The sequence below is a fragment of the Sus scrofa genome, chromosome 15 (genome assembly GCF_054392235.1).
Source record: "Sus scrofa isolate SSC_HxYL_T2T_F1_AM1 chromosome 15, Sscrofa_HxYL_maternal_Yorkshire_Landrace_v2.0, whole genome shotgun sequence".
NCBI lineage: Eukaryota > Metazoa > Chordata > Mammalia > Artiodactyla > Suidae > Sus > Sus scrofa.
The window spans coordinates 89,293,161-89,320,366 of record NC_139397.1 but is presented as its reverse complement, the minus strand read 5'-3'; the positions used below and the strand labels follow the sequence as shown (position 1 = coordinate 89,320,366).

General features: G+C 40.0%; 1 protein-coding gene across 12 annotated transcripts in view; it reads right to left on the bottom strand.

Moving 5' to 3' along the window:
- CERS6 (ceramide synthase 6) overlaps positions 1 to 27,206 on the bottom strand; it is a 334,531-nt gene that overhangs the window by 199,521 nt on the left and 107,804 nt on the right. The gene's annotated exons all lie outside the window — the stretch shown is intronic.

Genomic DNA, 27,206 nt, shown 5'->3' with positions numbered 1-27,206 from the left:
GTGCTGAATAGAACCAATGTTGCCCACACCAGCTCAGTCTGATTATATTCACATCTGTCTGTGCAACACTTTGTAAGAGCAAGGCTTACTCTGACCTTACTTTCTGGCACATGTTAACCAAAAATCTCTTTACCAGGTATTGCCTAACACTAGGGAATAATGTAAGCAAATCTGTATTGTCCATGTCTTTGAAAGGCCATGTCTCTCAAGACCTCTCTAAAGCCATGACTATACACTGTGGGTGCTCAGCAAAGACGGCTATTTCACTGCTCATTAGGAAAGTTGTTATATGCAGTTTCAGGAAATTGCTGCAGTTAAAACTGGGAGTCATAATGGAAATAAGACCAAGCTGACCTTGTTTAACTTCACATCAACATTAAAATCACACAAAAAAAAGTGAATCACCATTCTACTGTTCAAAACTCTTCATCTACGACATTCAAAACCTTTGTATGCATAGCCAAAGGACAACTTTTTTCAGTAGATGATACTTACTAGATTTAAGATCTTATCAAGATGTCCTTTTACCGGAAATAGCAAGCTAGGCTATTCAGACCAATCCCTTGCCACTCTGACCTATTAAAGACAACTAAACTTCTCATTTAAAAAAATTTCTAAAAGCAGCAGAGTAACAAGATAGTAAGAAGCTATTAGGACAAAAATCTAAGGGAAACTGGGAACTCAGAGACCTAAGTAGAGCATGAAAGTTCCTTTCACACCAAGGACATCTGCCTTAGTCAGTAAATCTGGGTTTCTATTTTGGCAGTCTCCTGGAGGGAGGGGGAAAAGAATCAAGGGCAAAGTGGGGGATGCAACAGGGGACACTGTCCGTGTTAAGACAGTACCCCAAAAGATTACATCCACAGGATGAGTGTCAACATAAACACTACCTCTACCACTAACTGTGGGGAACTGCAAGGATGGTTGCCTTGTCACAAACAAGAATAAGACAAAAAAGGAAAGGAAAAACAATTCCATGAGAAGGTGTGGTCAAAGACTCACAATGGTGACCATAACCTAAGTTCAGTATACCTTCATAGTCCTGGTAATCTTCAATCATGGACTCATTTTAAGAGGTAGAGTAGTTGTATCTGAAAATACCTGACAGAAGCAAATGTATAAGTACTGGAGAAAGGTGTCTTCTTCCCAGGCCTCAAAAATCATTCCAATATTTTTTAAGAACAAAGAGTAACACAAAACTAAAGCATATAAGGGGAAAAAAGGTACCACAAATCAGTCAGCAAGAGATCCACAAACATTAGAACTATCAAATACAGATTTTAAAACAGCTATGCTTACTTTAAGTAAATAATAATTTTAAAAAGATAGAATACCTCTGCAGATAACAGGAAACTTTTTATAAGAAAAATGACCAAGCAGATTTTTTAAAAGACCAAATAGAACTTCTACAAAAAATATAACCTGGTTAGAGAAGGAAATAATCAATTTGAAAGAGTTAATAAGAGAATTAGTGACTTAGAAGACAGGTCAGATGATATACAGCATATGGCTAGAGGAAAAAAATGAAAAATACAGAAGTAAGTTTAGATACATGAAAGATAGAAGGAGATATACAAAATACATTTAATTGTCATTACTGAAGAAGAAAACAGAATAGGTACAAGGCAGTATTTGAAAAGGTTATGGTTGAGAATTTTTCAGAACTGAAAATTTATAGAGTTAAGAAGCCCAGAGAATCCTAAGAATAATTTTTTAAAAACAATACTTAAACATAGCATATGGGAAAATACAGAAAAACTAAGACAAAAGTCTTGAAGTCCAAAGAGCAGGGGAAAAGGCATTATCTTCAAAGGAAAGTGAGACCATCAACTTCTCTACAGTAACAATGTGAGCAAGAGAATGATATCATCAATGTGTTAAAGGAAAATAACTGCCTACTGCCTTCTCTACTCAGAGAAACAACTTTCAAGAATGAAGGGAAAACACATTCATTTTTCAAACAGCAAAAACCAAGAGATTTCATCTGTAGTGAACACTAAGGATCTTCAGACAATAACTAAATGACTGCAGATGGAAGGTCTAAGGACAAAAAAAGAATAAAGAATGAAGAAAATGACAAATATGCGCACAAAACTAAAAGAACACTGACTATGTTTTTAAGGTTAGCAATGTTCTAAGATTAAAAAACAGAATGAATGATGTGACAAAAAAAACATGAGTCAGGAGTGGGTTCAAGGAGAAAAAATACTCTAAACACCTCAGATTTCTTGGAGAAGGGTAAAAAAGATGGATTAATATTTTATTTCAATAACTTAAGTATATCCATGGTAATTTATAGGGTAGCCAAGTAACTTAAAAATTGAACTTAGAGTTTCAAAACCAGCAGGGAAAATGGAATAATAAAAATAATAAGTGCAAAAGTCAAGAGAGGAGAGATAAAGAAGCATAAAATAGATAAACGAAAGCACAAACTAAGATGGAGATTTAAAAGCATTTTTAAAAGTGATGATATTGGAGTTCCCTCATGGCTCAGCAGGTTAAGGACCCAACATTGTCCACAGCTATGGCTCTGGTTATAACTGTGGCTTGGGTTCAATTCCTGGCCCTGAAACTTCCGCATGCATTTTAAGTGGCTATGGGCTAAGCTCTAGTGGAAAGAAACAGAATAAACATTTTCAGACTGAATTAAAACAAAATCCTATGATACAGTATCCACAGGAAATGTATCTACAGACAAAAATACAAAACTTTGGAAAAAAGATATGCAAATAACCATTAAAACAAAACTAGTGTGGCTATATTAAAATGAAATAAAGCTGAGTTTACAGTAAAAAGCATTATTGGATCTGAGATTTGCTCCATACAAATAAAACAATTTTTCAGAAAGTCCTAATTTTAAATGTGTATATACCTAACAGCATAGCCTAAAACATTTATAATGCAAATAAGTGATAGGATTACAAGGAAGAACAGAAAAAAATCATGATTATAGTGGGAGATTTTAAACATTTTCCCCAGTAACTGACAAAATAAGCAGAGCCCCCGCCTCCAATTAGAATAGAGGACATAAGAGGATCATGATTAAATTCTTCAGTAAGTGGAAATATATACAAAACTATAATGAACAATTACTGAATTCACATTTTTTAAAGGCTACAAAGAACTTTCACAAACATTTACCATATATAGAACGTTCAAGCAATCTCAACAAACTTCTAAAGGCAACAATCATAAAGAGGACAATCTTTTACCACAACCTAGAAATCATTTAAAAATAACTTGAAAATCTGCACATATTTGAAGCCAAAAGCACATTTCTAAATAATTCCTGAGTCAAAAAACAAAATACGCCAGCAAATAGAAATTTTTACATAAAATAATAATAAAACACAAATATTAAAAATTGTGAGATGTACCTAAATCCAAGCTAAAAATAAGTTTATATTTTTAAATCTATTTACTGGAAAAGAATATTTAAACAGATACTTCACGACAGTCTCACTATCGAGAAGTGAAATGCAAGTAAGATTGATAAATAATATGAAATTCAAAAATACTAAGTGTTGGTGAGAATGTAGAGAATAAGAAATTCTTGTACATCTCTAGTAGGGGTGTAAAACTGTACGATCTCTTTAGAAAATAGATTTAACATTATCTCTAAGTTTGAAGATACGCATACATTTTTAATACAGGACACATCTCTCAGTTTGCCTGGAATAATCCCAGATTATACTTATTTCCCTGATGTCCTATCAAACTTAGCTTTTATCCCAGGCACAAATGTTTTAGTTAAAACATTACATGGTTACCCTACCTATAGCCAAATTCTCCACCTAGTTATACAGTAGAGAAACTAATGACAGTATGCCCAGAAAATGTATACAAGAATATTCATAGCACTATTTTTTTTGCAAAAGCCCCAAGCTGGAAACCACCCAAATATCCAACAGTGGTAGAAGAGATCAATATACTGTGGTATGTTTAGACAATGCAATACTGTCCAGAGGTGAAAATGAATGAATTGCTGCCAATTATACATACACGGTCAGCATGGATATGCCTTGGAGCCACACTGCCGAGCAGAGGAGGCCACACACAAAAGAAAATACACAGAATGATTCTACTTATATTAGGTTTAAAAGTAGGCGAAACCAAACTGTGTTGTTTTGGAATACATATATAAATGTTAAGGCTGAAAGTAAAAGTAAGAAAATGATTCCCACAAAAGTGATGCAGTTGTTTATTTCTGAGAAGAAAGGCAGTGTTGTGATGGTGAAGGGGTTCCTGGGGAATCTCTGGGGAGCAGCATCCAGACAATCAAAGCTGTGGGACAGAACATTCCAGGAAGAGGGAACAGCAAATGGAAAGGCCTGTGGGCAGGAATGAGCTGGCACTCAGGGGGCATAGGGATGTCCCTGGACCTAAAGGAATGGGGTTAGAGAGGCAGACAAGCCAAGATCCAGTCCACAGAGGGCCAGGGTGATGGGTTTAGATTTTACTCCAGGGCAGAGACAGAGACAGAGGTAGGCCTCTATGGGAGCTCCAGGTGGGTATACCTGTGCCAGGCAAGGCGCAGGGTGATGACAGGAAGCCTTGAAAAGAGAGCACCTGAGCTAGACTTTAAAGATAGGAGAATGAGTCAAAAGCAGAGAAAAAGGGGTGGGGGTGGGGCCTGGGTCAAAATGTGCCCAGAACTCTGAGCAGTGACTGGAGCATAACATGTAAGGAAGCACTGCCAAGCCCTGTGACCCTGTGACCATGGGGATCAAGGCCCAGACCATTTCCAAACCTTTGCAGCCCCTTGGTCTCTAATTCAAAGGCTCCACCCTAAAGCATATTAAGCATGTTATCCTGTACCCACATCCCATATTAATGTTTCCTGTTTAAAAAAAGTTTTTAATAACTTTCATAATTTTCAGTTTAAGAACTGTTATCATGAAGTTCCTGTCATGGCGCAGTGGAAACGAATCCTACTAGGAACCATGAGGTTGCGGGTTCGATCCCTGGCCTTGCTCAGTGGGTTAAGGATCCAGCATTGCCATGAGTTGTGGTGTAGGTTGCACATGCGGCTCAGATCTGATGTTGCTGTGCCTGTGGTGTAGGCTGGTGACTACAGCTCCAGTTAGACCCCTAGCTTGGGAACCCCCGTATGCTGTGAGTGCAGCCCTAAAAAGACAGAAAGACAAAAAAGAAAAAAAGAACTGTTACCATAAAGAGACAGCAAAATGTAATCACAGTTGAAGTATATGATAGATACATGGAAATTCATTACACTCTTCTCTCTTCATTTGTACATATACAAAACCTACAATGCAAGGTTAAAATTAATTGAAAGAATGATTATTTCTGCTATTGGGATTAAAGCTATTATATTTATATATAAACTTTTGATTTGAGTTGAGCCATTAAATCATATCTTGCTGACATTTAATTAAGCATTTAATAATTTTAGGGGGTAAGGGGGCTTTACTTAAGATAATTATCAGAGGCAGAGGTCTCCTTTTTTAAGTATCAAAAAGGTACACTCATGGGACTTTATGCAAATGCATCCCTTACAGGTTTCAATTTGTTTGATTGTCTTCCAAATGAATTCCTTATTTTTATTTTTATTTTTTTTTTTGTCTTTTTAGGACCGCACTCTTGGCATATGGAGGTTCCCAGGCTAGGGGTCCAATTGGAGCTGTAGGGGCTGGCTTGCTCGACAGTCACAGCAATGCCAGATTTGAGCCATGTCTGCAACCTACACCACAGCTCGTGGCAATGCCGGATCCTTAACTCACTGAGCAAGGTCAGGGATCAAACCCGTAACCTCACGGCTCCTAGTCGGATTCATTTCCGCTGCGCTACGATAGGAACTCCCGAATTTCTTATTTTTAAAGGGAGAAACGTGGATCAAAATCACTTAATGAGGATACAATGTACAATGTATAAAGAGAAAAAACTGGGAAAGAAAAAAAGTGCTCTTGGCCTTTTTTTCTTTTTTCTCTCTTTTCTCTTATATGCAGATTTAGAAAAACAGATGTTTTTAGGCCTAAACAGACATTTCTCTAAAGAAGACATATGAATGGCCAACAGGCACATGAAAAAATGCTCAACATCATTAATTATCAGAGAAATGCAAATCAAAACTACAATGCGGTACTACCTCACACCAGTCAGAATGGCTATCATTTATGTCTACAAATAATAAATGGTGAAGAGGGTGAGGAGAAAAGATAACCCTCTTACACTGTTGGTGGGAATGTAAACTGGTAAAACTACAATAGAAAACAGTATGGAGGTTTTCAGAAAACTAAATATAGAACTACCATATGATCCAGCAGTCCCACTCCTGGGAATATATCTGGACGAAACTTTCATTGAAAAAGGTAAAGGAACCCTTATGTTCATTGCAGCACTATTCATAATAGCCAAAACATGGAAACAACCTAAATGTCCACTGACAGATGAATGGATTAAGAAGATGTGGTACATACACAAAATGGAAAACTACTCAGCCATAAAAAAGAACAAAGTGATGCCATTTGCAGCAACATGGATGGAACTAGAGATTATCATACTAAGTGAAGTAAGCTAGGAAGAGAAAGATAGATATAATATGATATCAGATATATATGATATCAGATATATACGGAATCTACAATATCGGCACAGATGAACCTGCCTACAGAACAGAAACCGGTTCACAGACATGGAGAGCAGACTTGGGGGAGGGGGAGGGAGTGGGATGGATGGAAAGTTTGGAGTTAGTAGATGCAAACTATGACATTTAGAATGGATAAGCAATGAGGTCCTGATGTATATAGCACAGGGAACTGTATCTAAGCACTTGTGATAGAACATGATAGAAGATAAATATGAGGAAAAAAGTATGTATAACTGGGTCACTTTGCTGTACAGCGGAAATTGACAGAACTTTGTAAATCAACTATAATTTTAAAATTAAAAAAATAATACCTGGGCCAGGATTCTAAACCTCTACTTGCAACCCAGCTGTCTAAGTAGTCACTTACTGCACCGTTGGTGGCTCCCAACCCAGAAGCTCTGGGGACCGAAGAGTGACCACACTCTACTGACCTTTCACACCTAGAAAAGGCAATCTGGGATGGCCCATGCCCTCTGCCTGCCACCTGACTCACAGATAAACACACTCCATCCAAAGAATTGAATAAATACACTTTCAGATGGTTATTTCACACTTTGTCCTCTCTCTTTTCAAAATTCCAGGACCTTCTCCCCACTCCTTACTCTCTGATGATTACTGTGTTTCCCATTTCACTAAGATGGTTGAAGCAGTTTCTCGACTTGCCAGGACTGCTCAACATGACTCGACCTGCCCGCATCACTCAACTTGCCTGCCCACTCGGGTGCTCTGGCTTCCCTCCTGCCCATGCTCCTTCCATGTTGGCACTTCATTCTGGCTCCTCTGGACCAAGCAAGGACACAACTCTCATCAATGGCTCCCCTCTCCCACACCATCAATTTCTCCTCCTTGCTAAATCATTCCCATCAGCAAACTTACCATAACTTTTCCCTACTTAAAAACCATCTTTAAGCCCACTTTCCTCCTCCAGTGACCACCCTTTCCCCAAACCGTCTGTTTAGGACAAATTTCTTGAAAGCGCCCCATTGTCCAATGTCTCTCCTCCTATTTTCTCTCAAACCTCCTTAGACTGAGGTTCCATCCAAACTCCATTTGTCACCAATGATTTTCATGACAGCAACGACCAAGCCAATGATCTCTTCTCAGTCCTTGACTTATAGGACCCATGAGTAGTGTCTGACTTGGATGACTGTCAACCTTGTATCCTCTGGCCTCCTCCTACTCACTGTCCCTCCTTCACTGTCTCTTCTATCAGCTCCTTCTTAACCCCACCATCTCTAACACAAGCATGCCTAAAGGTTTGGGGCTCAATGCTTTCTCCTCCTGTCCTCGATCTCTTCCTGAGCTCACGGTCTCAGGGCTTTAAATACCATTTTGCCACTAACTGCCACATTGATATCTGCAGTCTTGCCCCTGACCTCCCTATTCATATTCCCAGGGCCTAGGACACCTCTCCAATAGGCACGAACTTGATGAGACCAAGACTGAGACCCTGAGCTTGTCCCCAGCCTGCTCTTCCCTCATTTTCCTCAACTCAGCAAGTGGCAACTCCTGCTTTCTTACTGCCTAGGTTACACCCTGTAGGTTGGCCCCGAATGATCACTTGCCCGAAAAAACACAGCCCGTCTCTCAGCAAATCCTGTTTACTTCCTCCTCAAAATAAAGCTGCACCTGACATTTACACAGAGAGAATATTAAAGCAAGGAAGTCATGATGTTGACAACTGATGAATCTGGATGAAGTTTATACAGAATTTTAGTATTAAACAGTTACTATAAATTTAAAATTATTTTGAAATAAAAAAGCTGAAAGAGACAAGCTTAAGAGACATAACAACCAAATATAATGAATGAATATTGATTAGATTCTACCTAGAAAGAAATACAAATATAAAAGGACAACTGGGGAAGCCTGAAAATGAACTATATGTTATAGTGAATAAATAGTTATATGAACTATGTGTGATTATAGCAGTCTGTTTGTGTAGAAAAACATCTTTATTTCCTGGAGCTTCATATTGAAGTAAAGAACAAGTCTTGTGACATCTGTAATTTACTTGGAAATGGTGGAGCGCAAAAGGCATAGGTAAAGAAAATACGTCAAAAGGTTAATGCATATATGGGTATTCACCAAATTTTCCATTCTTATGAAATTCTTTTTGAAATTCTTTCCTTTCTTTTTGAAGTTCTTCAAAATTAAACAAAATTTTTTTATGCAAACAATTTCATTTTATTTTATTTTTTTAATTTTCTCAGTACATTTTTTTCTACTGTATAGCATGGTGACCCAGTTACACATACATATATACATTCTTTTTTCTCACATTATCACGCTTCATCATAAGTGACTAGACATAGTTCCCAGTGCTACACAGCAAGATCTCATTGCTAATCCATTCCAAAGGAATAGTCTGCATCTATTAACCCCAAGCTCCCAATCCATCCCACTCTCTCCCCCTCCCCCTTGGCAACCACAAGTCTGTTCTCCAAGTCCATGAGTTTCTTTTCTGTGGAAAGGTTCATTTGTGCCATATATTAGATTCCAGATATAAGTGATATCATACGGTATTTGTCTTTCTCTTTATAACTTACTTCACTCAGTATGAGAGTCTCTAGTTCCATCCATATTGCTGCAAATGGCTTTTTTTTTTTTTTTTTTTTTTAAATCTTGAACTCTTAGACTTCCCTGGTGGCACTATAGGGGGATGTGTAGCACTGAGAACTATGTCTAGTCACTTATGATGAAGCATGATAAAGTGAGAAAAAAGGATGTATACATGTATGTGTAACTGGGTCACCATGCTGTACAGTAGAAAATTGATGGAACACTGTGAACCAGCTATAATGGAAAAAAATAAAAATCACTATATTAAAAAGAAGATCTAGCATTGTCACTGCTGTGGCTCACCTCCTCCTTTTCTCTCCCTCATACCCCCTCAACCCCAGACACCCCTGACCTCACATCTTCCAGATACATTCCTCCTCAGGTACTTGTAACTCCTCCCCATCTGCTCCAGAGGCCTCCTTACCTCCTTCAGGCCTTGACTCAAATACCACCTTCTCAGGAATGACCTCTTGACAGCCCCTAACACTCATACCCACACACACTCCTGATTTTTCTTCCAGCTTCATTGTCTTCAATAGTGTTTTAAGCCAACTGATATCCTAGATCTTTTATGTATCTGTTAGTTTTCTCCTCCAATGAAATATACACTATGTCCCAGGCACTTACAGGACCACTGGCACACAGTAGCCACTCAAAATATATTTGGGCAGTGCATGAAACAAACACTTGGCAAACAATTTCTACAATGTTGTCAGCCCTAAACTATGTGTTCAGTCATTCTAAAAACATTTATTGGGTACCTTCTGTGTGCAGGCACAGTCCCAGGAGCTGGGTATTCAAACAGGGGTAAGATGGACTCTTTGTTTATAAGCTGATACAAATATAAGTTAAGAGCAATGAACTTTTATTGCTATTCTAAAAGGGTACACAAAAGTGGGAACTGTCAGTTCTACTAGGGAAGAAGAGGATGGGAGTACAACGCCTCCTTTACGGAGGAGGTAAGGCCACACGGGTTATGATGATTTGTTTGCAGGTCCCTGCACTCACTGGACATTAAGCACAGTGCCTGCCATACATTCATCACTCAATAAAGGCCCAGAGTTTGCTCAATGAAGGTAAACAGTCTTGATGGCTGAGCAGGTCTTTGTCAAGTGGATAAGGCAGGGGAAAGGGCATCCTGTGGGCATGGGGGGGGGGGAGGGTGGTGACAGCTTAAGCAAAGGCCAGGGGGCAGGATCAAGCGTGGCACCTCCACCTAGCAGTGCAAACCAAAGAATAGATTTTTATAAATCATCACGAAATTCTCAAGAAAAGCTAAGACTGGTTCAAGAAAAGAGTCCACACAGGGGAGGTCCTTCTTTTCTTCATGGATAATTACAGTGCTGCTACTAAACATCATGATTAGTATGATATGATAACAGCTAACACTGATTAAAGTGCTTGTAAATGAGAGTGCCTTATATGTCCAGAAAAACTCTAGGGCCTCATTTTAAGTCTGAAGTACTATTTTGACCCATGTTAAGTTTTAAGAACTGAGGCAGGGAGAAAAAAGCGATAGGAATAGCAAGGTAGAACAGGTGCCCTGGCCTCTCATGCTTGCTGAACCCCAGGTGCTCTGATTTCTTCACCAAAATATAAGCCTCCTGGTTTCACCACGAGGGCTGTCCTGCTGTTCTAGAAAAGTGAAGGACTGTGTTTTCAAATTACATGCTACTTTGAAAGGCAGAAAGCCAGAAAACCATATTCTCACTCCAATCTCCAAGAAGCTTTTTTTTTTTTTTTTTTTTTTTTGCTTTTTAGGGCCACACTTGCAGCATATGGAGGTTCCCAGGCTAGGGGTCCAATCAGAGATGTAGCCTCCAGCCTACGCCACAGCCATAGCAACACAAGATCCGAGCTGCATCTGTGACCTACACCACAGCTCACATCAATGCCAGATCCCAAACCCACTGGGCAAGGCCAGGGATTGAACCCATGTCCTTAGGGATGCTAGTCAGATTCGTTAACCACTGAGCCACGATGGGAACTCCTCCAAGAAGCTTTTAAAGAAAGGAAAGAAGAAAACAAAAATTTACTTATTATATATTATATATAATTAAAATTATTATAAAATAGAAATAAAGCATAGACAAAATATATGGTGGTAATGGGGTACCCTAAAGTACCATTTGACTAGGTAGGGGAATTGAATTCATTTTTGCCAGCATCTAACACAGAGAAATTCAGATTGATCAAAAGCAGTTACTTTCCTTAAGCTCTATGTGTTAGGTACAACCTAGGCACATCATATAAATTATTTAATCACTATGATAACTCTGCCAGGTTTTCAAGATTATTAGCCTTTTTAACAGATAGGGAAACTGAGGTTTAGAGGGTAAAGTAAAGACACTCATTTACCCATCAAGGAAAGAAGTCCTAACTTTCCAACTAACATCTGATACAGAATCCAGTATCTAGTAAATGCTCAAAAATGTTTACTGAATCACCTAAGTATTGGGAAGAAACATAAATAGAAACATTTAAACTCGTGAAGCAAGACAAGCTTTTTGATTCATTTAAACCTTTCTCATTTCAAGATAAAACAATATTTTATTTTGAATCGATGAAATTTTTTTATTTTTTTGCTTTTTAGGGCTGCACCTGCAGCACGTGGAAGTTCCCAGCCTAAGGGTCAAATCAGAGCTGCAGCTGCTGGCCTACACCACAGCCACAGCAATGTGGGATCTGAGCCATGTCTCTGAACTACACTGCAGTTCGTGGCAAGGCCAGATCTTAACCCATCGAGCAAGGACAGGGATGGATCCTCATGGATACTAGTTGGGTTTGTAACCTGCTGAGCCACAATGGCAACTCTCATGAATCAATCAAATTTAAATGACACAGGTTCAAGTCCTACTTCAGAATTAGAATCAGTAGGAACTCAAATCAGCTCAAGCTGGACACATTTCCACCACTAAAATTAATAATGGGAGAGAAAATCACAGATGAAAACTACCATCTGAATTAATACTAAAGAAAAGGAAGAGTGTCCTTTGAAAAGTACAAATCAAGAATAACTTTGGAGGAATTCCTATACTTGGCAACTTCTTGAGGTCTGCACGGGCCTATCAACCAGTGCTACAGATTTAAGCCTTTCACACCCTCTCTCACAAAACAGGGTATGTACCACATTTCCCATACATTGAGAATTTCCTACTTGGTTTTCATTTTTTCTGCAGACAATATTCCAATCTTTAGGCCATTAGAGGTTGGACCGGATAAAAGCTGGAAAGCACTTCCACAATACCTCCCCCTTCCACCCCTCTTCCTGTCTCTGCCCTCCTACCCACAGAGACGAACGGGACCACTAAAAGAAGGATGGTGATGGCTATGCCTGAAAGCTGGCTTCCATTGACAAGAAGCATCAAGTAAGATCCAATTAAAGTTAAGGAATGTGCATGCTAGTGGCTCTCCCTGCACCCAGCACAATTATAACTGCAGGGAGGCTTAGTGGTACAGGCTCCATGGTGGGACGGTCTGGAAGGATCCCATTATAGGATGGTCACTTGTTACTCCATGGATATCACCAGACAAATGTCATTCCTCTGTATCCAAAGATTAAAATTCCATAAAGGAACTTCAATATTTCATATACTTGAATGTGATTTCTGTTGTTCAAACCTATCAAAAACTGCACTCATAAGAAGCTCTCTACCTTGACCAGTTCGATTTGTTTACTTCAAATCTGGCTTGTTCACTCACAGCTATCCATCATAATAGGATGACTCAGCCCTGTCCCCAGGGAGAGCCACATGCATCTGGACTCCTTTCCTACGTTGTCATACCTTTTTCCCTTCCTAAACTCTTGAGTACCAAAGAACAGCAATTTTGTGCTCTTTACTTTTAAACGCCCCAGCACCTAGCCTCTGCCACATCAAGGTCCTTTGTAACCATTTAGGAAACTGAAGTGAAGTAAGTCCTGTGGGCTCATGATTTTTTTCTGGATTTTTCTGGGATAATTTTGATTTCAGGTATTCACTTGTTCCCCAAAGCATACAAGCACATTCATGTTTCCTGACTGCATTCCAGGGTTTTTTTCTCTTTTTTTCTCTTTTTTTTTTTTTTTTTTTTTGTCTTTTGTCTTTTGTCTTTTTTAGGGCCACACCCCTGGCATATGGAGGTTCCCAGGCTAGGAGTCTAATCAGAGCTGTAGATGCCAGCCTATGTCACAGCAACGCAGGATCCGAACCGCTTCTGTGACCTACACCAGAGCTCATGGCTACACTGGATCCTTAACCCACTGAGTGAGGCCAGGGATCAAACCCGCACCCTCATGGATACTAGTCAGATTCATTAACCACTGAGCCACGACAGGAACTCCTTTCTGCTTTTTAAATGTTGGACCCTGACTGCAGAGGGCTGAGTTAATGGCACACTACCAGTTATCACAGGTCCTGATTTTTTTCTGTAAAATATGACACAGTTGGTAAAGCCAATACCATGGGGATAATTTAACTCCGTTTTCTTTCATTTTCTCTTGGAAGTTTAATTTTTCCATGTTTTTGGTGCAAGTGGTTGGGGGGGAGAGGAGATGTCATGATGCCAATTCTAGGCACAATAATAACATTTTCAGGGGACAAGATAAAGGCTAGAAGGCAGAGAGCACAAGGAACAAACACAGGAAGGTGCCTGCTCAAAATCACCTCTATTACATATCTACCAATGAGAGATTTATACTCAATGAGGTTTTTTTTCCCCAACAGAAATTAATAAATAAAAGAGTTCACTCTTAGTCATACATTGGTATGAGGCACTGATAATAAAAGCCAATTCCCTTCTTAAATGAGCCAAGTACTTAGCAAACATGGGATTTTTGTGAAAGCAGGCAAAGTGAGGATATTTTAAAAGAAGGTCAGATGGCCCTAGATCCGTAGAGAAGAAAGGGTGGGAAGAAATGCCCAGGGCATAAGCTTGGCAATAGGGCTGCAGCTGCCCACCTCTTGGCTCTTTCACTCTGATTCACCCTTCATGCTGACTGGAGTTCCCCAAACCCACCATATGCTCCTCAGGTGATTTCCACTTCCTGGAGCAGGCTTTGGTACCCTCACTCTTCCTCTACCTGGCCAAAGTAATTATTCTTAAAAGCTCATGGAGTTCCCTGGTGACACAGCAGATTAAGGATTTGGTGTCAGTGCTATGCATAACTAACTGGCCATAAAGCAATTTGCTGTAAAAGAGAAAATAACTGGTTGACAGTTCGGTCTTATTTTTCCATTGAGGTTTGATCCCTGGCCTGGAAACTTCTACATCCTGGGAGCATGACCAAAAAAAAGTTCAGCAGTGTTACCTCTTCCAGGAAGCCTTTCCTGCCTCCCTCCTCCCCACCTCAATCTTCCCTAGGATTATAGGCATATCTTGCAGATACAGTGGATTCAGTTTCAGACCACTGCAATAAAGTAAAATCACAATAAAATGAGTCACAGAAATTTTTTGGCTTCCTAGTGCCAAAAAAGTTATATTTACACTATACTAGTCTATTTAGTGTACAATACTATTATATCTAAAAAATGCACATATCTCAGTTTAAAAATACTACATTGCTAAAAAGAGTCAAAATAATTACAGTACTAACATCAAGGATCACAGATCATCTGAACAAATCCAACAATAATGAAAAGTTTGAAATACTGCAAGAATTACCAAAATGTGACACATACATACAAAATGTGACACGAGTGAGCAAATGCTATTGGAAAAATTGTGCCAGCAGACATGTGAGGGGCAGGTTTGCCACAAACCTTCAATTCGTAAAAAACACAGTATCTGGGAAGTACAATAAAGCAAAGCACGATAAAACGAAGTATGCTTGTATTTGAGAGACAATAAACTTGAGCTTCTTCTGATTAAATTCAGTCTTCCAGTCCCTAGAGGTTCAATCCAGTCACTGATCCAAATAATTTATTCATTCAGTAGACATTTGCCAGGGTTTCACAAAACACCAGGCATGTGCTGAGCTGTGGAGATGAAAAGGTGAATAAGATGGTTCCAGAAGTCAAGGTGTTGGATGTTTGATAGCACAGAGAGATGCAGAGTGTGGAAATAATAAGTCTCCAAGTGCACTAGTAAAGAAGGACTAAAAGCACCAAGGAGAAAGCAATGAAATTTAATCCCAGGCTTTCACAAACTGAAGGTGAGGAAAAAAGAGCGAAGAGGCCACGATGTGCAAATAAAACACCTAAGGGCCCCCTTTCCATATTTGCTCTGGATGTGGTACCTTATATCATGTTCCTGAGCTTTCTCTAACATCATGCAGTTGACATAATACAACCACCCGGATTGAGGCAAACCTCGGTACAAATCCCAGCTCTGTTGCTTACTACTGTGTGAGCTCTAGGTGCTTTCGCTGGAAGCTTCCTTGCCTTAAATATTTTTGCTGCATAACTAACTGGCCATAAAGCAATTTGCTGTAAAAGAGAAAATAACTGGTTGACAGTTCGGTCTTATTTTTCCATTGAGGTAAGTACTCTCATCTTTACATCATATAAATCTTGGCCTTCATAACAGTCTATACAGTGGCACAGAGATAAACTCCATTTTCCATAGAACTTTGGAACATCTCTATCAATGGACATGTGACAATATGCCAAGAATTAAAATTGTTTTTATTTCTTCTTAATGAAGGAGGAAATTTTAGCAAAAAAGAAAAAGTACAATACCAAAGGAGGAGATGAACTGACAAGCAAACACTGTTTTGACCATGAACAAAACACTTCAACGACAAGTGCTTAGGTACAACCCACAAAATAAGTTAATTATTTGTGCAGCATTGCCATAAATCTACACGCATTTTAAATCTATTCAAATATTTTGTATTTTACAATAAGGTCTTTTTATTTATTTTTGTTATTCATCTTATTATTTATTTAATTTTGTTATTCATTTTCACCATTATATCTTTTAAGGCAGAACTGTCTTATGGCTAATTAGTTATTTGGCTAAAAATGCTGTGGCAAAGACGTTTACAACAAAGATACTTATGGTGAAAATACCAGACACAAGCTATATTGGTGCTGGGTCAGCTACTCCACCTCTCTTTGCTTCAGTTTCTTCATCGGTAAGAAAGGCTTTTAAGACTTAATACTTTACAGAGGACAATTGTGAGGATTAATAGAATCCGAAATAGAACTTAACCTCATTAAACATCTCTTTCCTTTCCTTGCTTAGAGTCCAGTTTCCTATCTGCATTAGGTGTTCCCTATATCTGCAAGAAAACCTATTACATTATCAAATGTAAGATGAAAATATGCAATTTCATTACATCTGTGGCTAAATACAGGGAATACAGGAATTATCAGGATCCTGCAGAATTAAGCAATATGGGCAAGCTTTGCATACTAACCTTTAATGGTACTTCTGCTGCTAACCTTGACCTGTGTGTCATGGTGCACCGTGTGGGTGGCACTGCACCAATGGCCTTAATCACAGGGTATCCCCTGCACAAACAGTGTCCTTAACTTTCTAGGTAGTTGAGCCCTGAGCCCAGTATATAGCCTCCCATCAGCTGGCAACTGCTCTGAGATGGTATATGGGCAAAATAAGAAATAAATACTGGTCAAATTTAAAGTGATTTTTCTAAAATACTTTAATTTGCTCAAATCATGACAGCCCTATCGACACAGTCAGCTGCTCAACTTGCACTTAAAATGAAGACCACTGACTTTAACTGCCTTTAGCTAAGTCTCCAGTCTCATGGATGGCTCATTATGAATTTAGATTTGGGAAGGTCTGCAAATAAACCTCAAAACTCTGCTTCCCTTATAGACACTTGGAGTCTGCTCAAATCTTCCCTAAGGGGACATGGCTGGACCTCCTATTGCAATATCCCAAGCGCTGACCCTTCCCACCACCAGCATCTCATGTCCAAAGACATTCACTCCGTACATTACTAGTTGCTACATGCAAACATCAAGAGTCATGTGCCATGTCCCAACTTCTGAAACAATTATAGCCAAATTAGTAATGATTGAGGATTCTTTTAAATCTCCTGTCTGCCCCTTGCCAAAGCATGTGGTCACCATGCGCTAAAAACAGAAGGGCGAACAGCCAGCAGGAAACAGAAGGCAAGTGCCCCTATAACAGGCGGGGGAGAGAGGTGAGTGCCAGGGATGGGGGCAGGGACTGGAGACAAAAGAGGAGAGAAAGAGAGGGCAAACCAGATTGGATTCTGAAGGGAGAGAAAAAAACTGCTTCCTTCTCTAGAATCTAAATTATAGTTCTCTTGAGAGCCAATTAAGATACAAGACCCAGAAAACCCCATGACAGGGGTCATAAGGAAGAGGCCCTAGAAAGGAGCCACATCACGTAACTATTAGAGCTTATGACTCCCTACCTAAGGTGTTGAACAACTCTATTAATAACAGAATCAACTGCCCCTGGTGAGTCCCACAGTGTCAGAAGCTGTTGCTTACTCAACTTTGCAACCCACTTGAAAAGGAACCAGGCACCGAGAGATATACATTATACACACAACCTCTTATGTCTCCAGAATGATCACATAAAGAGAAGTTATTTCCCCTTTAGGGAGGCATCTGGGAATGGTGAATTCCTCACAAGGGTACGAGAGCTTGAACCAGGATATGAATCAGGTGCATCTGATTTCCATTATCAAATATGTTCAAGGTCCATTGCCCCTTTTACCTCTTTGCCTGCACTTAGGAGGTAACCAACAAGTATTACATTTCACAGCAAACTCCTGTCCCCAGAAGCCATGCTGACCTCCTAAGGCTGCTGGGACTGTCCTGGCCCCAGCAGAGGGGGCTTTACCAAAGCCAGCACAGCAGGGCTCCAGCTTTGTTCCTCCCTCCCTCCTGGCGGAGACAGCTGTGTCCTCCTCAAAATCACCCAGGCAAATTTTAAATCTCTGTGGTTCAAAGATATTCACTGTGTGTTCTGACATTTCTCATGTGGAGCTTCAGAAGCCTCGACTTCTAGAGGCACAGTGGGCACAGCTCCCTGCTGAAGCAGGACACCTTTCTTCATCCACTCTTGTCACATCACTACTCAGCAGCCAGCCAAAGGCACTAGCGCTCTGAACTGAGATGGGTTTTGCATCTTTTTTATGTGTGTCAGTAAAGCCCAGGTTGACAGCCCTATGAAGCCACGTGGATTCTTCCTCCTTGGGTTCCACAGGATGAAAGAGTTTTGCTCTAAACTGAGACGCTGCTCCTTTTGCACCTCCTTGCATCTCTCCTCTCCAAAAGACAAACAACAGTCACCTCTGCCAGGCAGTGTGCCCAAGGCTAGTGCATGGTTGTGACAGGCTAAAGGCATCCCTTGGTAACCATGGAGGATTGGTTCCCAGGGATACCAAAATCCTCAAAATGGCACAGTCCAGTCAGCCCTGTGTCTGCAGGTTCCACAACTTCCGGCTGCACATCTGAGGAGACAGAGACCTGACTACTAGCTATTTGTTGCTGCTCTTATTACACTAATCCAACAGACAATTTGATGATGTTGTAGGCAGCTAACATTCACTGTGCCCTTACTGTGTATGAAACATCTCTCTAAACACATTACATATGTTAATTCATTTAGTCTTCACAATGACTGAAGTGGCAGGCCCTACTGATGTGCCCATTTTACAAATAAAGAAACCGAAACCGAAGCTTAGGGTGGCCAAAGAACTCTCCCAAACACCCCACATACCTCTTTTTATTAGAGAGAAGACCCAAACTCACACTACCTGGCTCCAGAGCTCACTACTCTACACCATAGCCCTACTGTTTGTTAACCATATGCCCAAATTATAAACATCTTCCAATGTTATGTGAGCATAACATGGATTTCATTTGCTTATGTGTGATTTCATTTGCCAGAAACGCTAGGTGGATGCAGAAAACTGTAACAAGTTGACCCAAGCAGTGTAGAAATAAACAAAACACAATACACACACACACACACACACTCCTCACACATCTCCAAGTTACTTCGGTACACACGTGTTATGAGACACACCCACCTTCCCTTCAATTTTTCAGATCACCCTCCTTCCACTCCCTCACAGGTTATGAGCTGTAATCTCTCCAATACTGTTTTGGACTGAAGTGGGTTCCCACAAAATTCATATATTAAACCCTAATTCCCATTGTGACATTTTTGGGAAGTAGACCTTAAAGGAAGCAATTAAGGTTAAATGAAATTATAAGAGTGGGCTCTTAATCCAGTATAATTGGTGTCCTTACAAGAGGAGGAATGGATGGAGTTCCTTGGTGGTCAGGAAGTCTAGCATTTGGTGTCACTGCTGTGGCTCCAGTTCGATCCCTGGCCCAGGAACTTCCACTTGCTGTGGGTATGGCCAAAAAAAAGAAGAAGAAAAAGAGGAAGAGACACCAAGGATGAATGTGCAAGAGGAAAGAAAGACCACATGAAGACATGGGGAGAAGGTGGCCAGACATAAGCCAAGAAGAGTGGTCTCTGGAGAAACCAACTCTGTAACATCTTGATCTTAGACTTCAGGCTCCAGAACTGTGAGAAATACACTTCTGTTGTGTAAGCCACCCAGTCTGTAGTGGTTTGTTACAACAGCCCTGGCAAGCTAATGTACCAACACCAAATTACAAGCACATTTCAGGCCTTTTTCAGACTAAAGTGCCATATTTATTAGAGTCTTCATATATTTCTTAACCATTTAACATGTGTAACGCTGTGCCACTATTTTTATTAGGTTTCTATATTTTTTTTTAATGTGTCACTATGATGCTTTGAGTGTTGTACCCCTGACTCATTTTTCCCATAAGCCCTGTATTGTGTTGTTATGTTTTGTGGTGCAATTTCACATAATATGGCAGTCTATAGGCATGCATATGTCACATTATAGCACAAGTGACCCAACTGCCACTCAGGCATAAATGATTTATAGATCTTGAAGATAAGGCATAAAACATCATATTTCTACAGCCCTCTTCAGGCACTCTGAGGAGGCATGCTATATTAAAAAATCTCAAGAAGGGCAGGCACCAAGCTCAGATACATAGCATGTATGTGTATTTGTGTGGGCACACCTACAGAATACAATACCATATAAGTAGTAAAAGTTAAAGTATTTATTTCTGGGTGGTAGGCTTTGGAATGTTTTTCCCATATTTTTTAATAAACATTATGCATACATCTATATATGCTCTATGATCAAAGTTGATTATAATGATTTTCATGATTCTGTTCTAAATCAGAAATAAATAACTTCTAAAACAGACTAAGCGACAAGAAGAAATGGCACAGAAATTCCAAAACTGTCCAAAGGGAATTAAAAAAGAACATTAGGCCTTAATAAATTAAGTCATTCCTCCATATCCTCTGTCCTTTTCATCACTATCCACGGTAAATAAAATGACTGAAAAAATTACAAAGCCTTGAGTAATTTAGGACTTAAAGGAAAGTGACCAGCAATACTGAAAAGGCAGCCAGCTTGGCCAAAGTATGGCCTCTGATATTTTTAGCAAAAATCTGTTTTCCTTAATTAGCCATTACACATGAATTGGGGGCCTCGCCATATGCCATCAAGGAATGTGAGAGCACTCTATCTAAATGGAAAACCTGAGCTCACTTTCCACAGACGGTAGATGTGGAGCAGAAAGAGGGGAAATTTTTCAAAAACTTACTCAAGGCAAAAGAGCATATTGTCTGTAGTTCAATTCATCAAGTTTTGGAATTTCTAGAGTGAAAGTGATACTGTCTTAAGAACCTTAACCACTTCAAAGAGAGCCTGACGGAGTGCAAATGAAACAGCACAGCAGCAAAGCACTGTGTCCCAGAAATATTAGAGCTGGGCACACCACTTACAGAACTACTGTAATGTTTCTCGTACATGGTGATGCTCTGAGCAATGGTGACTGTGTCTGATGCTATAAGAACACATACTTTTTCTTGAAACTCTGGAAGAACAGATAATAGTATTGTAATCCTCAAGCAGGATTTAACAAACTATGGCTGGCTGGCCACATCCAGCCTGCCATCTGTTTTTGTATAACCCATGAGTTAAGAACAGTTTTTAAATTTTTTAATGGTTGAAAAAAATTGTTTAAGAATAATGCTTCATTACACATATGGAAATGATAGATTCAAATTTTCGGCATAATTAAAGGTTTACTGGAAGCCAGCCATGCACATTTGCTTTGTCTCTGGCTGTTTTTGTGCGGCAATAGCCGAGTTGTAATTACGACAAGGTTCATGTGGTTGAAAATATTTACTTTCTGGCCGTTAACAGGAAAAGTGTGCTGCTCCCTGCTCCCTAGTTAAAACTGACCTAAATACAAGCTATGGATTTAAAACCATTTCAGATACCAAGACATTCACTGGCTCAACCACATTTGAACAAAAAAAAAAAAAAATAGACATATAACCATGTGCTCTAAACAGCTGTGCATCAATCCAAGGACTATTTCATATTAATGGGAAACATCCACCATCACAACAGCAACAAAACAACTCAACCCTGTACTTTTCAGGTCCTTCAATTTTATGATTAACTTTTTTCCACATTCATGATCAGCATCAATGCACTGCTAGTCATGTATCCCAATACCAAAAAAAGGAAGAGGCCATTTCTCCCAAAGAAAACGTTTTCTTATTCTTGCCTTCAGAAATTACATCAATCTTCAGGAGAATTTGAGTAGTAAACCTTTGGTAGTAAAGGATGCTCCTGTCATGATCTAAGGGAAAATATAATCAAAGCTGAATTTTCTCTTCGGCAAAATTTCACCCGTCACCAGTGTATAGAACACATGGAAGATTCTAAAACAGCCTACAATAATTCAGTTAGTTTTTCTGCAAACAGGTGGCTGGGTTATGAAAACTTGTGGAGTATATTCATCACACAATTTCCTCAGATCAAAGATTGACCTGAAATAAAGGGATATAAGACTCGATTTGTTGTTTCCTGCATAGCCCTGTTCCCTTTCCTCTACCCCCATCGCTCATTAGGGTCCACTTTCTTACTAAGGTCACAAGACAGTATTGCTGACTGGTCCAACTGAAAGACCTATAAAATAAAAATAGTGACTGAGTTGGTGGCATGAGGACAGCTGGTTAAGCCACTCATTCCTCATTGCTGAGTTACCTTCAGTTCAATTATAAATTATGAGGATCACAGCACAGATTCCTTGCAGAAATAAAGTCACAATTCCAAAAGGTTCCCAGATACTGGTCAATCCGCTGCCACCAACCAGAAGCAAATATTGCAGCATTTGAGGCAGTTTTAATCAGGATCAATTCTCAAATAGAATTCCTCAAGAAAAGACAATCTTGGACCCTCATAACAAGACTCCATACAGAGCCAACTGCAATCCAAATAAATTACAGTTGACCCTTGAACAAACAACATAGGTTTGAACTGCACAGGTCCACTTATGTGCAGATTTTTTTCCAACAGCAAATAGTAAAGTACTATACAATTCAAGGTTGAGTGAATCCACAAATGCAGAATCATAGATGTGGAGGAACCACAGATACAGAGGACCAACTGGAAAATCATACAAGGATTTTCAACTGCTCGGAAGGCCAGGGTTCCTGACCCCCACCATTGTTCAAGGGTCAATGGTAGTATCAACCTATGAAATAAGAATATTCTTTGCCCTATATTTTCAGGCTATCATATGGGAGATTTATCTGATAAATCAATCAGAGACTGATTAAATGAAAGCCATATGTAGAATTCCTAAAGAAAAGACAATCTTGGACTCTCATAACAAGATATATAATATGTGTTAAACATACTGTACAATATCATAAATGATGAGCACAGGTACTCACTCACAATGAGAGAGAAGCTATTTATTTTGAAAGCTTATCTTTGCCCCTTCCCGTTTCATCCTATAGATATTTTTCATTGAAAATATTATTTCTTTCTCTTGTTCCTTTTTTTTGTCTTTTGTCTTTTGTCTTTTTGAAGGCCGCACGTGCAGCATACGGAGGTTCACAGACTAGGGGTCCAATCAGAGCTGTAGCTGCTGGCCTACACCACAGCCACAGCAATGCCAGATCCGAGCCGCATCTGTGATCTACATCACAACTCACGGCAACGCCGGATCCTTAACCCACTGAGCGAGGCCAGGGATTGAACCCGCAACCTCGCAGTTCCTAGTCAGATTCGTTTCCGCTGCGCCACGACGGGACCTCCCTATTATTTATTTCTATATTACCTTGATACAACTGTTGGAGGAGGAAGGCAAAGCTTCAATAGCCTCAAACCATGATCCCCCCAGCTAAATGGCCACCACTTAGAACCAGTTTCTCCTAAAATGTCTCAAACAACATCTCACTTTTATAAATCCTTCACTTCCTCTTGAAAAATCTCTATTTAAGTTGCCAGTAAGGATCTAAATGCTTCTGGAAGAAATACTCATCAAAACTAACACAGCTGTTGATGACTGATATCAAGCATGAAGAAAAAAAATATCACATCAATGTTTCAACACGTTACTTGCTGAACAACTTCTCCTTGGTCCATCTGTATCAAATGGGTATGTCAACAATTGGACATGCCAACAGATGGCTGCTGGCACTGTTTGGAATACATATGGGTGTTGTTCTACACTGTTGAAAGATGAAATCTGATTCCCCTGAAAAGATTCTATATTTTCTAAAACAGTAACTTAGAAAACAGAAAAACTATAGAACCTTTACATTTGGGCCCTAGATCTACAAGCCCCACCTTAGGGCTATCTTGCCTTCTAATTTGAATTTTTAGTATTTTTGAACAGCGAGGCCAGGGATTAAAATGGAATCCTCTTGGATGCTAGTTGGGTTCTTAACCCACTGAGCCACAATGGGAACTCCCACTGAAACAATTTTATTTTGCTTTTTTTTCCTCTCCTTTTTTTTAAATGTAATGGCCTTGCTCAGTGGGTTAATGATCCAGCATTTCTGTGACCTGTGACATAGGTCGCAGACAAGGCTTGGATCCCACATTGCTGTGGCTGTGGTGTAGGCCGGCAGCTCCAATTCGACCCTTAGCCTGGGAACTTCCATATACTGTAGATTCAGTACTTCAAAAAAAAAAAAAAAAAAAAAAAAGATGTACAGATTCAGACCCCACATGGGTCATCACCACACTGAATCAGACATCTGGGGTAGAGCCTAGGCATGTGTATTTTGAAAAGCACTTCAGGTGTTTAGGAAGTGGCTCCCTGGTTAAGAACAACTTTTCCAGATCATTTTTTATATAGGCTAGCAAACAACTATGACACAAACATGTCCACATATAGACCAATATAATCAGCTTTAATCCTTGTGGTGTTGTCTAAATGCTCTCCTTTGCCATCCCAATCTTTCCTCTGAATTCTTATCTTTGAAATTGTCCCATTGTTCAGTAAATTTCTGAGACAAATTTTAGGCCAAATAGTGTATATATTAGGCACTCTTCATTTGGGGAGGCACAATGCCAACTTGGATCAGCAAACCCTTCCAAAACAATGCCCTCTTAACATACAGTCACTTGACAAATACTTATGCAGCAAGGTCTACCTGTTGTGGACCCTGAGAAGAAGGTAAGAGAAACAAAATGTGGTTCCCGGGCCCTCAAGGAGCACGTGTGAGCCAATTAGGGTGAAAATACATAGACAAACTAAGAAAAGTTAAATGACCACATAAGAAAGTATGCTGATTCAGTATTAAATGATGAGTACTTAACAATAAAAACTCTGAGAATTCAGAAGAATTAGTGCCCACTCCAGACCCAGCCATCCTGCTGCATTTCTGAGAGGGCCTGCGGTCTGAAGAATGGGTAGGGGCTAAATGAGTGGGACAGAGGAATGCAGGTGTTCCACGCCAGGAACACAACACAAACCCACTCAGGAATGAGCAAAGGATGGGCAATGAAAACACAGCCCTCAGATGAAAGCTAGGATCTAGCTCTCAGACTAATAAGCCTAATGTTTTTCTTCTATTTGGAGAAAAATCATTAAATTTTAAGGCAACAGATCATGGAGACAGTATTTTAGGAAAATATATTTTCTGGGAACAAACAAAATATCCATGAGTATGTGATACATAAGAGACCTACGAGAGCAGTTAGGATCAGGGACACAGCAGTGGGCTTGACAAAGAACTATTGGAAATTAGTGACTGCTTAGATGGAGTTTCCAGCTGTAGCACAATAGAGTCACACAAACAACAGGAAGAAAAAAAGGGAGTCAGGAATGGAAGCAAATCAGAGTTGCCCATGGGAGACAACAGAACGATGCCCTCAAGAAGAAGCATCTGCACTGGACACATGGTCTTGGAAGAAGCCAGTGAGAGGAGAGAACTTTCACACTGAGAGAGGAAGGTCAAACAGGGGATATAAAGATTGAAGACTGCAGCTGGAGAAGTAGCCCAGGGAAATGCAGAATAAATGATGCACACACGCCCTGGGAAAGGCAAGAGTAAAATCTGGTGGCAACCCAGACGCCAAGGAGGAAGAACGTTTCAAAACAAAGTTCACTGACCACAGTCTTCTGGCACAGAGAGGTCAAAGACTGCCAGTATGAACTGAGTTCTAGTCCCAGGAACCCTGCTCTGTGCCCTAACCCGCAACTAATCTTTCTCCTTTAATTTTTCTTCCCTGGCCATACCAACCATCTAGAACGCATATATGTCTATGTCCACCATTGTTAATATCTACCATTGACTCATACGTACTCTGACATTCTGTCTTATCTCCTTGACACTGACTCATGAAGCATCTTGAGGGAAGAGATCATAATCAATACTTTAGGCATCCTCCCACTCACCTTGGGTCATCCCATCACCATGCTCCTAGCAATCATTTAGAACTAGTTTTAACTGATTGTAGACAGCCATGACCATCCTGGGATTGCGGCATGCAGATGAAGACCAGCTGAACTCAGGGAGACGTTCCATAGCACTGGAACGGCCTCGAGCATTGCTATTCAAAACGTGGTCAATGGACCAGCAGCATCACCTGGGGACTTGTTGAAAATGCAATTTCGGCTGCTATCCAAGGCCAACTGGATCAGAATCTTCATTGCAACAAGATCCAGGTGGCTGATGTCTATACATCCTGGTATAGAAGCTGGTAGAGACTCAGTAGAGTCCAGAAAGGAACAGCACCGAGTTACAAGGAAGTTAGCTGGAGGAGGGGGAGATGGCACATGAATCTCAGGAGATGGCCGTGTGCCTAGACCCAACCTCACCCCTCTCAGGTCTGCAGCTCAGTGAAGGAGCCCAGGCCCTTTGCATATATGGCACAGCCAGGCTAGGAAGCAACTCCAGCTTTTGATCAAGAGCCCAGAGGCATAAATCCTTCTTCCATAAACTGCCACTAAGTTCAATTATAGGAAGGGCTCTGCAGATTCTATCTGCTAGGTTGTTTTTCCAAGTTTTATAAATAGTCTGACCTCCTCAAGACCCTGTTTATGCTCCCCATATTTATCCAGCCCTAGGATTTATGATATTATTCTGCCTCTCATTCATTTCTCCCATACAATTACATTTCCCTATAAGCCTTAGCTGAAGTCCTTTTTCAGCATAATTGAAAGCTAAACTTGAAAATGCAGCTTGAACCCCAAATGGAAAGAGCTACACTGGTAGAACTACTGTTTAAGTGACCAGGGGTCAGGAAAAGCTCCTGAAGGAAAGAACCATTGGTCAAAGGCACAGTCATACCTCCAAGGATGAAGACCAGATAGAGCAAACAGTCTAGAGGCATCATCTTTGCTTTGTTAGGGATGTGCTCAACACTTCAATATTTCTTTCTCTAACTTTCCTACAGGTATGTGTATTGAGCGTCACTCTTTCAAAATATCACCGTGCTAGAAGAGTTCTCTGAGTGTCTTTTATTATTTTTAACAGCTTTATTGACTTATGATTTACACACCATAAAGTTCCCATTTCAGAAATGGAAGAGCCTTTCAATCCATCCCCCACTTGAAGCAAATGCCTCATTAAACTCACCCAGGAATATTATATAGGCATTTCTTAAAACTCCAGGAAGATAGGGCATCGTCATGATCCTCCAGTAACACATCCTAGTATCTCAGCTTTTCTCAGTGGCAAGAACATCTTGACAAAGTCCCCTCTATTAAAATGCAAACTGTGAAAG